This window comes from Mastigoproctus giganteus, chromosome 5, assembly GCF_048544385.1.
Source record: "Mastigoproctus giganteus isolate SK-2022 chromosome 5, ASM4854438v1, whole genome shotgun sequence".
Lineage (NCBI taxonomy): Eukaryota > Metazoa > Arthropoda > Arachnida > Uropygi > Thelyphonidae > Mastigoproctus > Mastigoproctus giganteus.
In genome coordinates, this window is record NC_143579.1 from 188,793,268 (window position 1) to 188,804,963 (window position 11,696).

At 39.5% G+C, this 11,696-nt stretch overlaps 1 pseudogene; it reads left to right on the forward strand.

The window, feature by feature from the left end:
* Positions 1-4,020: 4,020 nt before the first annotated feature.
* LOC150085945 (histone H3-like) lies at positions 4,021-4,431 on the forward strand (annotated as a pseudogene).
* The last annotated feature ends 7,265 nt before the right edge of the window (positions 4,432-11,696 follow it).

An 11,696-nucleotide genomic window follows, 5' to 3' on the forward strand; every position in this document is an offset into this window, starting at 1 on the left:
GGTGCCGCAACAACATTCCAGGGGTGCCACGTAATTTGGGTTTAAGTTACTTAAACTTATTATTTTTTTAAAATTTATATGTTTATTTCATTATAAAATGGTGTACAGTATGGTAGGGGTGCCGCAAAATAAAATAAATTACTTAGGTGTGCCGTTATTAAAAAAAGGTTGAAAACCACTGGGTTAGTTGTACGGAAAGGAGCGGCGAGTTGAGAAGTTAATTTTATACCATTCTGCACTATCTTTAATGCTCTGGAGGGATCATAATTCCTGCTCTCTCTCTCTTTAAAAACAGTCCGAACACATGCCGCCAACATCCATTTACTGTCCAACTTCAAACTCACAGAACCAACTTTTCATCTTCCTCGCTTATTCATTCAACTGCCGTTTTCTGGAACAACCTTCCTTCATACGTATTTCCTGAAAATTACAGTCTACAGAAGTTCAAGTCTAATGTCGACAAATATCTTCTTTCATCTTCTCAACCTCCAACCCAAGCATGGTACTAAGTACTATTGGTTCTAATACCTCTCATGTTTGGGGTTTCCATAAAAAGGAAGGATGATGCATAGGAAGTAGAAGTAGAGATGGTGGCAAAAGATTCTCTAACGCATTGGCAATTTCTTCAGGAGTAAATATGTCTTTCCCTTTCCAGTGAAGTATCGTAGAGGGCAGCCGAACAAATTTGTCATGTAGTGCCTGTATCCTTCTCCAGATGATCCGTTTGTCATCTGGAGAAGGATACAGGCAGTATCCTTCTCCTTTTGTCAGTGTATTTTGTGATGGTTGATGCAAAAGCAATCCACGAATCGTGTTTTGCTTTCCTTCTAATTTGCCTTGCTTTTGCTCTAAGCCTTTTAAAAGCAATTAAGTTAGCAGTAGTTGGACACTTCCGGAAATTATTCCATGCACGGTTTTCCTCTTGTTCGGCGATAGAGCACTCTGCATTCCACTAGTGATTTCGGTGAGCATGATATGTCTTAGATCTTGGAATGAAAGCATTTGCGGCAGTCAGAATCTGATTTGGCAATGTAAGTATCAATATGTTTCAACAGAAACATATGTTTCTGTTGGACATAAATTCTGTCTAAGAGCATTTGGGCAGAATAGCCATCCCAGTTGCCCTTATTAAACTTCCAATTGGATTGTTGCTTAGGATTTTGAGTTACCGCTGTTTGTATTGAGCAAATAATTGGAAAGGGGTCACTCTTAAAGGGATCGGATAATACTGACCATGTCAGGATTGGAAAGATGGATAGAGAGCAAATTGACAAGTCAACCGCAGAAGTAGATCCTGTAGGTAGGTGGATGTAAGTAGGAGATCCAGAATTTAGTAAATTAAGATCACTATTATTCATAAATTCTTCAATTAATTTGCCTCTTCTGTCCATTGTAGCAGACCCCCCACAATGGATGGTGTCCATTAAAGTCACCAAAAAGACAAATTGGAGATGGAAGTTGTGTAATGAGGCTGTCAAGTTCTGAATGGGGAGAGGTAGAGATGGTGGAATATAAATGGTAACAAGGGTAACTGATGTACCAACTGCAATATGAGTAGCCACAGCTTCTAGATTTGTTCTTAACTGGATCGACTTAGATGGCACATTAGAATTAACCAGAATGGCTATTCCTTCACATGCAGGAGACTGAGTTCCTATCTCGTCTGTAGATCATATAATTGGAGAATTTTGGCAAAACTTGGGATGACAAGAATGTTTCCTATAGGCATACACCTATAGGATTGAATTGAGATATTAAATCCCTTAAGTAATCAGAATGACTGCTTCATCATCATCAGCCATTTTCAATCCACTGCAGGATGAAGGCCTCTCCAGCAACTTTCCAGTTCCTTCTGTTTTGAGCACTGGCCATCCATTTACTACCCAAAAACTCATGAATTTCATCTATCCATCTCCGCCTTTGTCTTCCAGGTGTTCTTCTAGCTCCTCTTGGGTACCATTCTGTTATTTTCTTAGTCCATCTGTCATCATGTCTTCGAGCTATGTGTCCTGCCCAAGACCATTTTGGTTCTTTAGTTTTGATAAGAATGTCCTTTACTTGAGTTTGCTGCCTAATCCATGTGTTTCTCTTCTTATCTAACAGTCTGATTCCCAATATAATTCGTTCCATTCTTCGCTGTGTAGTTCTCAGCTTCTCTTCCATTCTTTTGGTGAATGCCCAAGTTTCACTTCCATAAGTCATGGTGGGGAGTATACACTGGTTCATTATTTTACGTTTCAGACAAACTGGGATATTGCTCTTCAGTATGTGACTATATTTCCTGAATGCTATCCATCCAAAATTTATTCTTCTCTTGACTTCCATCCATTTATCATTATTACAGCTAATAACTTGTCCCAGATAAGTATATGACTCCAACTTTTCAATTACTGCTCCTTCAATCATTATTTCCCTTTCTGTGGCATACTTGTTCATCATTACTTTTGTTTTAGCCATATTCATCTTTAGTCCAAAATCCTTACTAACTGTGCATAACTGGTTAAGATTTTCCTCTAATTCTTTGGGATCGTGGCTTATGACCACAATGTCATCTGCAAATCGTAAATGGTTTAGGTACTCTCCGTTCACATTGACTCCTTTCTGCGACGAGTCTAATCTTCTGAAAGCTTCCTCAAGGGCAGCAGTAAACAGCTTCAGAGATATTGTCTCCTTGTCGAACTCCTTTCTCGATTTTAAATTTCCTACTGTCTTTGTCTAGTCTAATAAAGGAGGTAGCATTCTCATATATTTTCTTCAAAATCATAATATATGGGGTAAAAGTGCCTTTTCTTTCCAGTGCCTGAAACATTGCCTTATGCTGTATGGAGTCAAATACCTTTTCATAATCCACAAATGCCAGGCATAATGGTGTTTTATATTCATTTGCTTTCTCCATTAGCTGTAATATTACGTGAAGGTGATACATAGTTGAGAATCCTGTCCTAAAGCCAGCTTGCTCTTTCGGTTGATTCTCATCAAGTATTCTTTCTAATCTGTTAGTAATGACCCTTGTGAACAACTTGTAGATGTGGGATAACAAGCTAATTGGTCTATAATTTCCAATTTCTGATTTTTCTCCTTTCTTATGCAGAAAAACTATGATTGCATTATTCCACTGCTTAGGTGCCACACCTTTTTTAATGCATTTTGTGAAGAGCCTTGCCAGTTTTTGTGTAATGTCTCTTCCTCCCAATTTTAACAACTCTACAGTAACTTCATCTTCCCCTGGGGAAGATGAAGTTACTGTAGGGCTTTCTGATTCTTCATTTTCTTCAATGCATGTTCTACCTCATCAGGAAGAATATCGGGTATGTCGTATGTGTTGCTACTTTGCAATCCATCTTCCCCACTGCTGGCATCATTCCCTCGCTCCTTGTATAATTCTCTATAGTAGTCTTCTATTTGAATTATGCCTTCTCTGCTGTTTATAAGTACACCATCGCTATTCTTCAGTTTCAGTATCATCTGTCTTTCTGTATTACTGCTCATGGCTGCTGATTTAAATCCTTTGTTTTCCCTTAATTCTTGTTCTACTTTCCTTGTGTTAAATCTTATGTCCTCTCTGAGTCTCTTTCTAATGGCTTTGCATAACTCAGTATACTCAATTTTCTCCCTGTCAGTGTTTTTGTCGTCTTCGGTTCATCGTGACAAGTGTTTCTTGACTAATTTTTTCTTCTTTGGATTTCTTTTTCCCTATAGGTTTCTTGGATTTATCACTTTCAGAAAGTTGTAATATTCCTCGTCGATATCTTGGTCCTGAGCAGTCTGCAGAAGCTCAAACTTGTTCTTAAGTTCCAGTACATACTGTTTTTTCTCCTCCTCTGTTATCTCAAAGACCTTTGTATTATTTACTGGAGTCAGTTTTTTCCTTTCCTACATCTATATCAAGTGTACATCTTACCATTCTGTGATCACTTCCAACATTTACCTTATTCTGGACGGTAACATCATTCACAATATATCTTCTGTAGTGATTTGTAGTGTAGCATTTGTAGTGATTTTTCTGCTCGTGTTCTAGTGATGGCTCGTACTAAGCAAACTGCCCGAAAATCTAGCGGAGGTAAGGCACACAGAAAGCAGCTGGCCACCAAAGCTGCCTGAAAGAGTGCTCCTGCAACTGGAGGAGTGAAGAAACCCCATCATTACAGGCCGGGTACTGTTGCCTTGAGAGAAATCAGGTGATACCAGAAGTCTACAGAGTTGTTAATCCGAAAGCTGCCCTTCCAACGACTCATTTGTGAAATCGCGCAAGATTTCAAGACTGACCTCCGTTTCCAAAGCTCAGCAGTGATGGCTCTGCAGGAAGCTAGTGAAGCATATCTCATTGGCTTATTTGAAGATACCAACTTGTGTGCAATCCATGCCAAGCGAATTACCATAATGCCAAAAAACATCCAGCTTGCTCGGTGTATCTGAGGAGAGCGAGCATAAAGTGTTCAAACCTCAATTCGATTTCATTAGTTGTTAATCCATTTGGACTCTTCCATGTCCACTTTCTGTTCACCCTTTTCTTGAAAAAAGTGTTCATTACTGACTGTCCTTGAGATTCTGCAAATTCCACAAGTCTTTCACCTCTTTTATTTCTTTTACCAATTCCAAAATTTCCTACAGTTCCTCTTTTTGCGCTGTTTTGCCTTTTTCCAACCTTAGCATTGAAGTCCCACATAATAATAGTGTAGTGGGTTTTCTGCTCATCTAGAAGACTCTCAATTTCGGTGTACATTTCTTCAACCTCTTCTTCATCATGGCTCGATATTGGTGCTTAAATTATTATAATCTTTAGCTTGTACCTCTTAGAATGATGACTGCTTAGCCCTCTGCAATTCCACAGTATGACGTTATGCATTATTTAGGTTTACTCAATGATGATTCATCTGTCTGTTTTGGATGCGGGGTATTTTTTTCGATCTTTTTTTTTTTTTTTTGGGAATGTGGGACGACCAGTATCCATAGTGTCATTGACATGCAATTCTTTGATGGGTTGGTTTCCTCATAATCCGGGTGTCATCCACTTCCGTACTGTTGGTTTGCGGTTCAGCTTTCTTACAACTTTTAGTAGTTTTCATTCTTTCAGTTTCCTGTGAGACTGTTGGAGTATCAGTTGGGATACTAATTGGAGTGTTTGTAGCTTAATTGGTTTTAGGTTTAGGAGTATCTTTTCTGGAGGCTGATAAGGTTTCTTTAACCCATTTTGCCAAAGAGGTGTTCTGTGGTATTGACACATCTGTTTGAGCTGCAGTTGAAAGATAACTTTGGGTGCAAGATGCATAGGATAGACTGGGCATGGTCAACATAATTTGTCTGCATGCTTGAGGATATGTTACTTTATGTTCTATTTTGTATCTCTGAATTTTCTTTCCAGTTTTCCACATTACATGATTTAGAAAATGTAGGATGACTTCCTTTGCAGTTGGGACACACAGGGGTTGAAGTTGAGCAATCTGCTTGTGTATGGTCCTTTAAGCCATATATGGGACAGATGGCATCGCCTCTGCATGCCTGCTAAGAATGGCCATATTTCTGGAATTTAAAACAGCGAAGAGGATTCGGGATGTATGGCCGAGTTGGGCAGTTTAAACAGTCAGCTTTTACAGTGCATGGTAAAGCAGGAGTGCTGAAGGTTAAAATGATGGATCAAGTTGGTACGAGATTTCCATCTTTTTTTAATCATTATGCGCTTCGCACTGATTACTAAATTCTTGAACTAATTCCTCCCAGTCATTGAAAATAGGTCCCACTCTATGATGACACCTTTCGATGAATTTAAATTATTGTGGGGAGTAACAGATACTGGCAACCCACCAAATGTTTTTGTCTTTAATAGCCACTCAGAATGTTTGGTGTTGGCTGTTTCAACCAAGAGGTCTCCTGATTGTAGTCTCTTCACCATTTTTGGCGATCCCCACAATAGATTCCAAATATTTTTGGATCATAAATGGTTATAACTTGCCCACAGGCTGAGTAGACAGAGAATATATCACCAGAAAGTTAGGGAGTTTAGGACACTCTGCTTCTCTTCGAAGTCTTTTAGGGTAGTTTTGGTAATTTTCATTTGACATGTCTGACCTTGAGCCTGATGGCTCTAAAGGAGGAAAATTATTTAAGTCCATCTTTGCTCCTTTTAGCCCCGGGAGAGTAACTGTCTTCTCCCAGGTTACCGGCCCCACCAAGTGGGGAGAAGTGTTGTTGTTATTTGGTTTTTAGGAGCATTAGCAACTAAGGCCATATTGCTCCGGGGATATGTGGCGGTCATTCTCTGACCTTTCTGCATCCTCCGTATTTGGTCGTCATGGGCTCGAACCCTGGTCTAATCAAGAAGCGTGTGCTACGCACTGCTGCTCCTGCCCACCTGGCTACGGAGGTGCCCGTGGAGGCAGGAGCTGTGCCACGACCAGTGACCAAGTGGTTGAGGAAGTTAGTTCGGTTAGTATGGATTATATATATATATATATATATATATATATATATATATATACAGGGTGTTTCAGTTAAACGTTTCAGAACTTCTAAGAGAGGTAGGGTACATCCTGACAACTCGAAATCATATAGCAATGTGGGGTCGGAAATGCTTTCCTGAAGCGGTGTTGTACACAGAAGCACCATAAAGAAAAGAGACCGTAAGTGAGAAATCGTTTTAATATAATACATAAAAAGAAGCAAAAGGTACATGGATTATCAAGTAGACAGGTCTAACCGGACCTATCTACTTGATCTTTCTGCAGCAAGTATTGCCACAACTTTTGAGAGATGAACAGATTTCTGCATCGATGCAACAGACATTGTGGTTCCAACACGATGGAGCCCCTGCCCATTATAGCGGAGATGTTCGTAACTACCTGGATGTCACATTTGGTCAACAGTGGATCGGACGTGGTGGTCCCGTGCGTTGGCCTGCTCGGTTACCCAACCTATCATGTCTTGATTTTTATTTCTGGGGTCATATGAAATCGCTAGTTTATGACACCCCTGTTGACAATGCTGAGGAGCTGGTTGCAAGAATCGCAGTAGCTGCCGAAGAAATTCGAAATTCGCCTGGAGTATTCCAGAATGTTCGGATGTCCATGCGTCGGAGATGTGAGGCGTGCATTGTAGCCTGTGGAAGAAACTTCGAACACTTACTTTAATCCACGTACCTTTTGCTTCTTTTCATGTATTATTAAAACGATTTCTCACTTACGGTCTCTTTTCTTTATGGTGCTTCTGTGTACAACACAACACAACACAGGCGCCTCCGTAGCCAGGTGGGAAGGAGCAGCAGTGCGTAGCACACGCTTCTTGATTAGACCGGGGTTCGAGCCCGTCACCACCAAATACGGAGGATGCGGAAAGGTCAGGGAATGACCACCGCATATCCCGGAGCAATATGGCCTTAGTTGCAAATGCTCCTGAAAAAAAACCAAAAATAAAATGTGTACAACACCGCTTCAGGAAAGCATTTCCGACCCCACATTGCTATATGATTTCGAGTTGTCAGGATGTACCCTACCCCTCTTAGAAGTTCTGAAACGTTTAACTGAAACACCCTGTATATATAAGGAAAGAAAGGTGAATTTCCTTTCTGGATTCTTACTTGAAAGCTTTTAAATAAAGAATCATTTGAGTAAAACAGGAAGAAAGAATGTAACGAAAACATTTCACCAACTTTGGTAATTTACTGTGTACAGAACAGATGCATTTCACTGACTTGTATTTCTAATAAATTGCATGGTTTGAGGCTTTAGCCTTAAATTTTATTTTAGTATATGAAGCAATTCAAGATCATTCAGTATCTCATACACACTCACATAAATTTCACACTTGCACACATTTGCACATCTCTTCTCTTCATACATCTCACATATACCCTGAGCAACACTTTTGACACATTGCTCTATCACTCTCATGCAGTCAGGCATTCTAGGTAATTATGGCAAGGAAGCACCATCCACTCTGATAGCCCAAGGTCTTGGTCAGTAAGTTATGATGGTAGTTTATTATGTCACATCTGGAGAGTGTGTGTGGGGGGGGGGGGAGGACTGTGCCAGAGTCAAGGTTTGTATTTCGGGTTCAGTTGCCATTGTGGTAGTGTTTATGGCATGGTGGAGGATTTCCCTCCAAGCTTCAAAGACTGCCTGAGAATACTGAGTCAGTTCTTTGCAGTATAACTCTTCAATTATGAAGAAGTGCTCATAGTTGATATAAAGGGAGCAGTCATACAGGATACGGTTCCAGTCCTCATTAGTTTCATAATTACAATGGGAATCATTGACTATTCCAAGATCAAACAGTTTAGCCCTGAAAGAGCCATGCCTGGTAAAAATGAATATTATATATGAGGTGCTACCCAAAAGTTCCCGAAATGTATTTATAAAATAAATTACTCACCCTGGGTCTTATTTGACACCGTCACCTTTGAAGTAATCTCCTCGAGAACACAAACACCGATCCCAGTGTTTCTCCCATGATTTGAATGCATCCTGAAAGTCCTTTGTTATAGTGTTCAGCACCAACTGCGATTCAGTTTGGATATCCTCTATGCTTCCAAATCTTCAACCCTACAGCTTGATTTTCAATCTTGGGAAGAGGAAGAAGTTGTGGTAAGTCTGGTGAATAATCAAGGGGGGGGCGACTGTCATGTTGCTGGATGCCAAAAACTGCGGCACAGCATGAGATGTGTGGGCCAGCATGTTTTTATGACGAAGGATCCAGTTCTTTGTGTGCCACTTCTCTGGATGTTTCCTCCTGATGGTTTCCCTTAACCACATCAGGATGTCGGAGTAGAACTTTGCATTGACTGTCTGGCCAGGAGGGACAAATTCCTTATGGATAATTCCATCAATGTCCAAAAAAACAGATCAGCATGGACTTAAAAATTGCTCCTCACTTGTCGGGTGTTCTTCAGTTCGGGGCAAAGATGGGCTCTTCTACTGGGATGAGTGTTGCTTGGTTTCTGGGTTATACCATATACCCAACTCTTGTCACCAGTGATGGCTGTAGAAAGGAAGTTTTGATCACTCTTGGCCTGTTCTTGAAGATCTCTGCTAACTTCCGTTAGATGCTGCTTTTGGTCTTCGCTCAGTAACCGCGGCATGAACTTGGCCGCAATCTGCTCAACTCGTCTGACAAAATCCGCTGACACATGCCATACGATAGTCCTACAATGCCACAAATGTTGTGGATGGTCTGCTTGCGGTCTGCCCTAACTTTTGCAACATTTTCCTGGGTGGTGCTCGATGGACGCCCAGAGCAATTGTCGTCATCAACCAACATTTGACCATTTTTAATTTTAAAACAGCTAAACCAGTAGTACGTCTACGTCTGGCCTAAAGCATTGTCACTAAAAGCTTGTTTCAACTTTCTATGGGTTTCTCCTGCTGTTGTATTGTTAAGAAGGAACAAACTTGATGCAAGCACATTGCTCTCTCACATCAGCTATTGCAACAATTGCAAACTATGTGCAACACACTGCCAAAGAACTGTGCATAAATATTCAATGACTCTATCCAGCCTGATGCCACATGGCACACTGATTCACAAAGGATGCATGCAGTGTTACCTACCACAAGTCTGTACTAGACATAGTTCCCGTGCAACTTTCAAATTTCGGGAACAACTTTCAAATTTCAGGGGTTTGGGTATACCAGGTCAACTTAGGGGATAAACCTTTTCATTGTCTCCCCCTTTGTTGTCTGGTCCCAATTCCTGCCACATTTGATGTAATTTCTGGCTATTTGTTTTCTTTCCTGCCTGACAGGATTGTCCCGACTTAGGGTAGTACCCTTGAAATTAGTGGGTATACATCTTTTAAATCTGTAATGCAACCAGCTTTTAATAATCTCTAGATCCAGTGGCAGAGTACAAGCCAGTACTTGTAGGGCATGGTCACTCATGGTGCAGCATGCTCGGGTTATTGTTAAGAGTAGAATTCCATATATGCTGTCTATTTTTTGCTTGCTCTTGACTATTTCTGCTCTGGGGAACCAGATGCTGATACCGTAGGTTATTATAAGTAGAAAGACTGTTTTATATATGAGAGACAGAGTTTTCTTTTTGAGGCCCCCAATCTGAATGACAGACTATTATGGCTGTATAATTTCTGATCTTTTTAGCCAAATAAGTGAGGTGGGGATAAAATAACAGTTCATTGTAACACAGGTGGTCTTCTGATATGAAGGGTCCCTTTGATCAGAATACACTCCAAAGGCAACCATATTTATAGGATCTAGGTTTGTGTTAAGCAGTCCATCCAGTACCTGAGTTCCAAAAGAAGGTATCCGGTATTGAGACTTGGGGGCATCCTTTAGTCACAGTGTACATGACTGCTTGCAATCTGGTATGTACTGTGATAAGTCTATTGTTTAAGTAATCTTGAATAATGTGATATAATTTTAGAGGCACATTTCCTGGTGCAGCCTTCTAAGAATGCCGGGCCACCAAAATGCATCAAATTTTTTGCATGTCAGTTTTGATCAAGCTTTAATTAAATTTTATACTTTATGTGTGAACAGGCTTTCTCCTCACACAAAATAAAAATCAAAACTCCTTTCAAGAATTGCTGATGGGCACATACACGATGTAACGAGAAATGGCATTTCAAAAATGGAAACAAATATTAATTCTCTTTGAAAGATTTTCCCTTTGTATTTTCTACTTCTACTGTTATTTTTCTCTTGGTTAAATAATTTGCTAGGAGTTGATTGAGTCTCTTCCCCTTATACCATATTTCAGTAATTTCTGTTGCATTATTGGGATATCAATTAGGTCATATGCTTTGGTCAAATCTATAAATAAAATCAATATGAAGTTATTGTTGTTTAAATGTAAGTTTAGAGAGTCTACTAAGTTCTCTAATAATGTCTGTGTGCTCTTGCCCTTCTGATATGAGAATAGAGTTGTTTAACAGTCCATATTGATGTAAATATTTGCTTATATGGGAAAATATATAATTTTCTATTATCTTATTTAAAAGTGACTGTATTGTTATTGGTCTGTAATTGCAAAAGTCATCAGGTGGTCCCTTTTTATATATAGGAATTACCTTAAATGAGAGTAAATTTGTAGGATAGCTTCCCGACACTAACATCCGTGCTATTAGCTCTACCAAGAGAACAGAGAACTGTTCTTTGTTTCTCTTTACCTCGGTTACTGTAATACAGTCCAGTCCGTAAGATTTCTTGTTCTTTAATTGTTCTATAATTTTAAGAATCTCAGTATAATGTGGAGCTAAGACTACACAAGAGTTCATTATCTGAGGAAGCCTATCTTGTTGAGTAAAGGAATCTTGGCAATAATGTATTAAATATCTGTTGAGATCTAATACAGCTTTGGCAAACCTATTTGCAGCCTCATATTGTTTGTTTGCACCAGAAATCTGTTCTACTAGTGTTTTAATTTGGTTTCCTCTTCACTTTTTCTTCCTTGTACTTAACATGTTATTTATAATGCTCCATTTATCCTTTTGTGTTATCTGCTTATCCATGAAAAGATGATTGTAATAAGTGTTTTTTTGCTTTTTTATCATACCTGTCACTTTATTTCTGAGTGTTTTATAATTGTGATAATGTTCTTTCTTTGATGGACAATTTCTATACTGCCTGAAATATTTATCCCTTTGTACCATTAGTTCTTCTATTTCTTTAGTCATCCAAGGTTTCCTAAGCTTAATCCTGCTACTCCCAGTGTTTGTGTTGTTGGCTGTGTGATTAACTTTTCTCTTG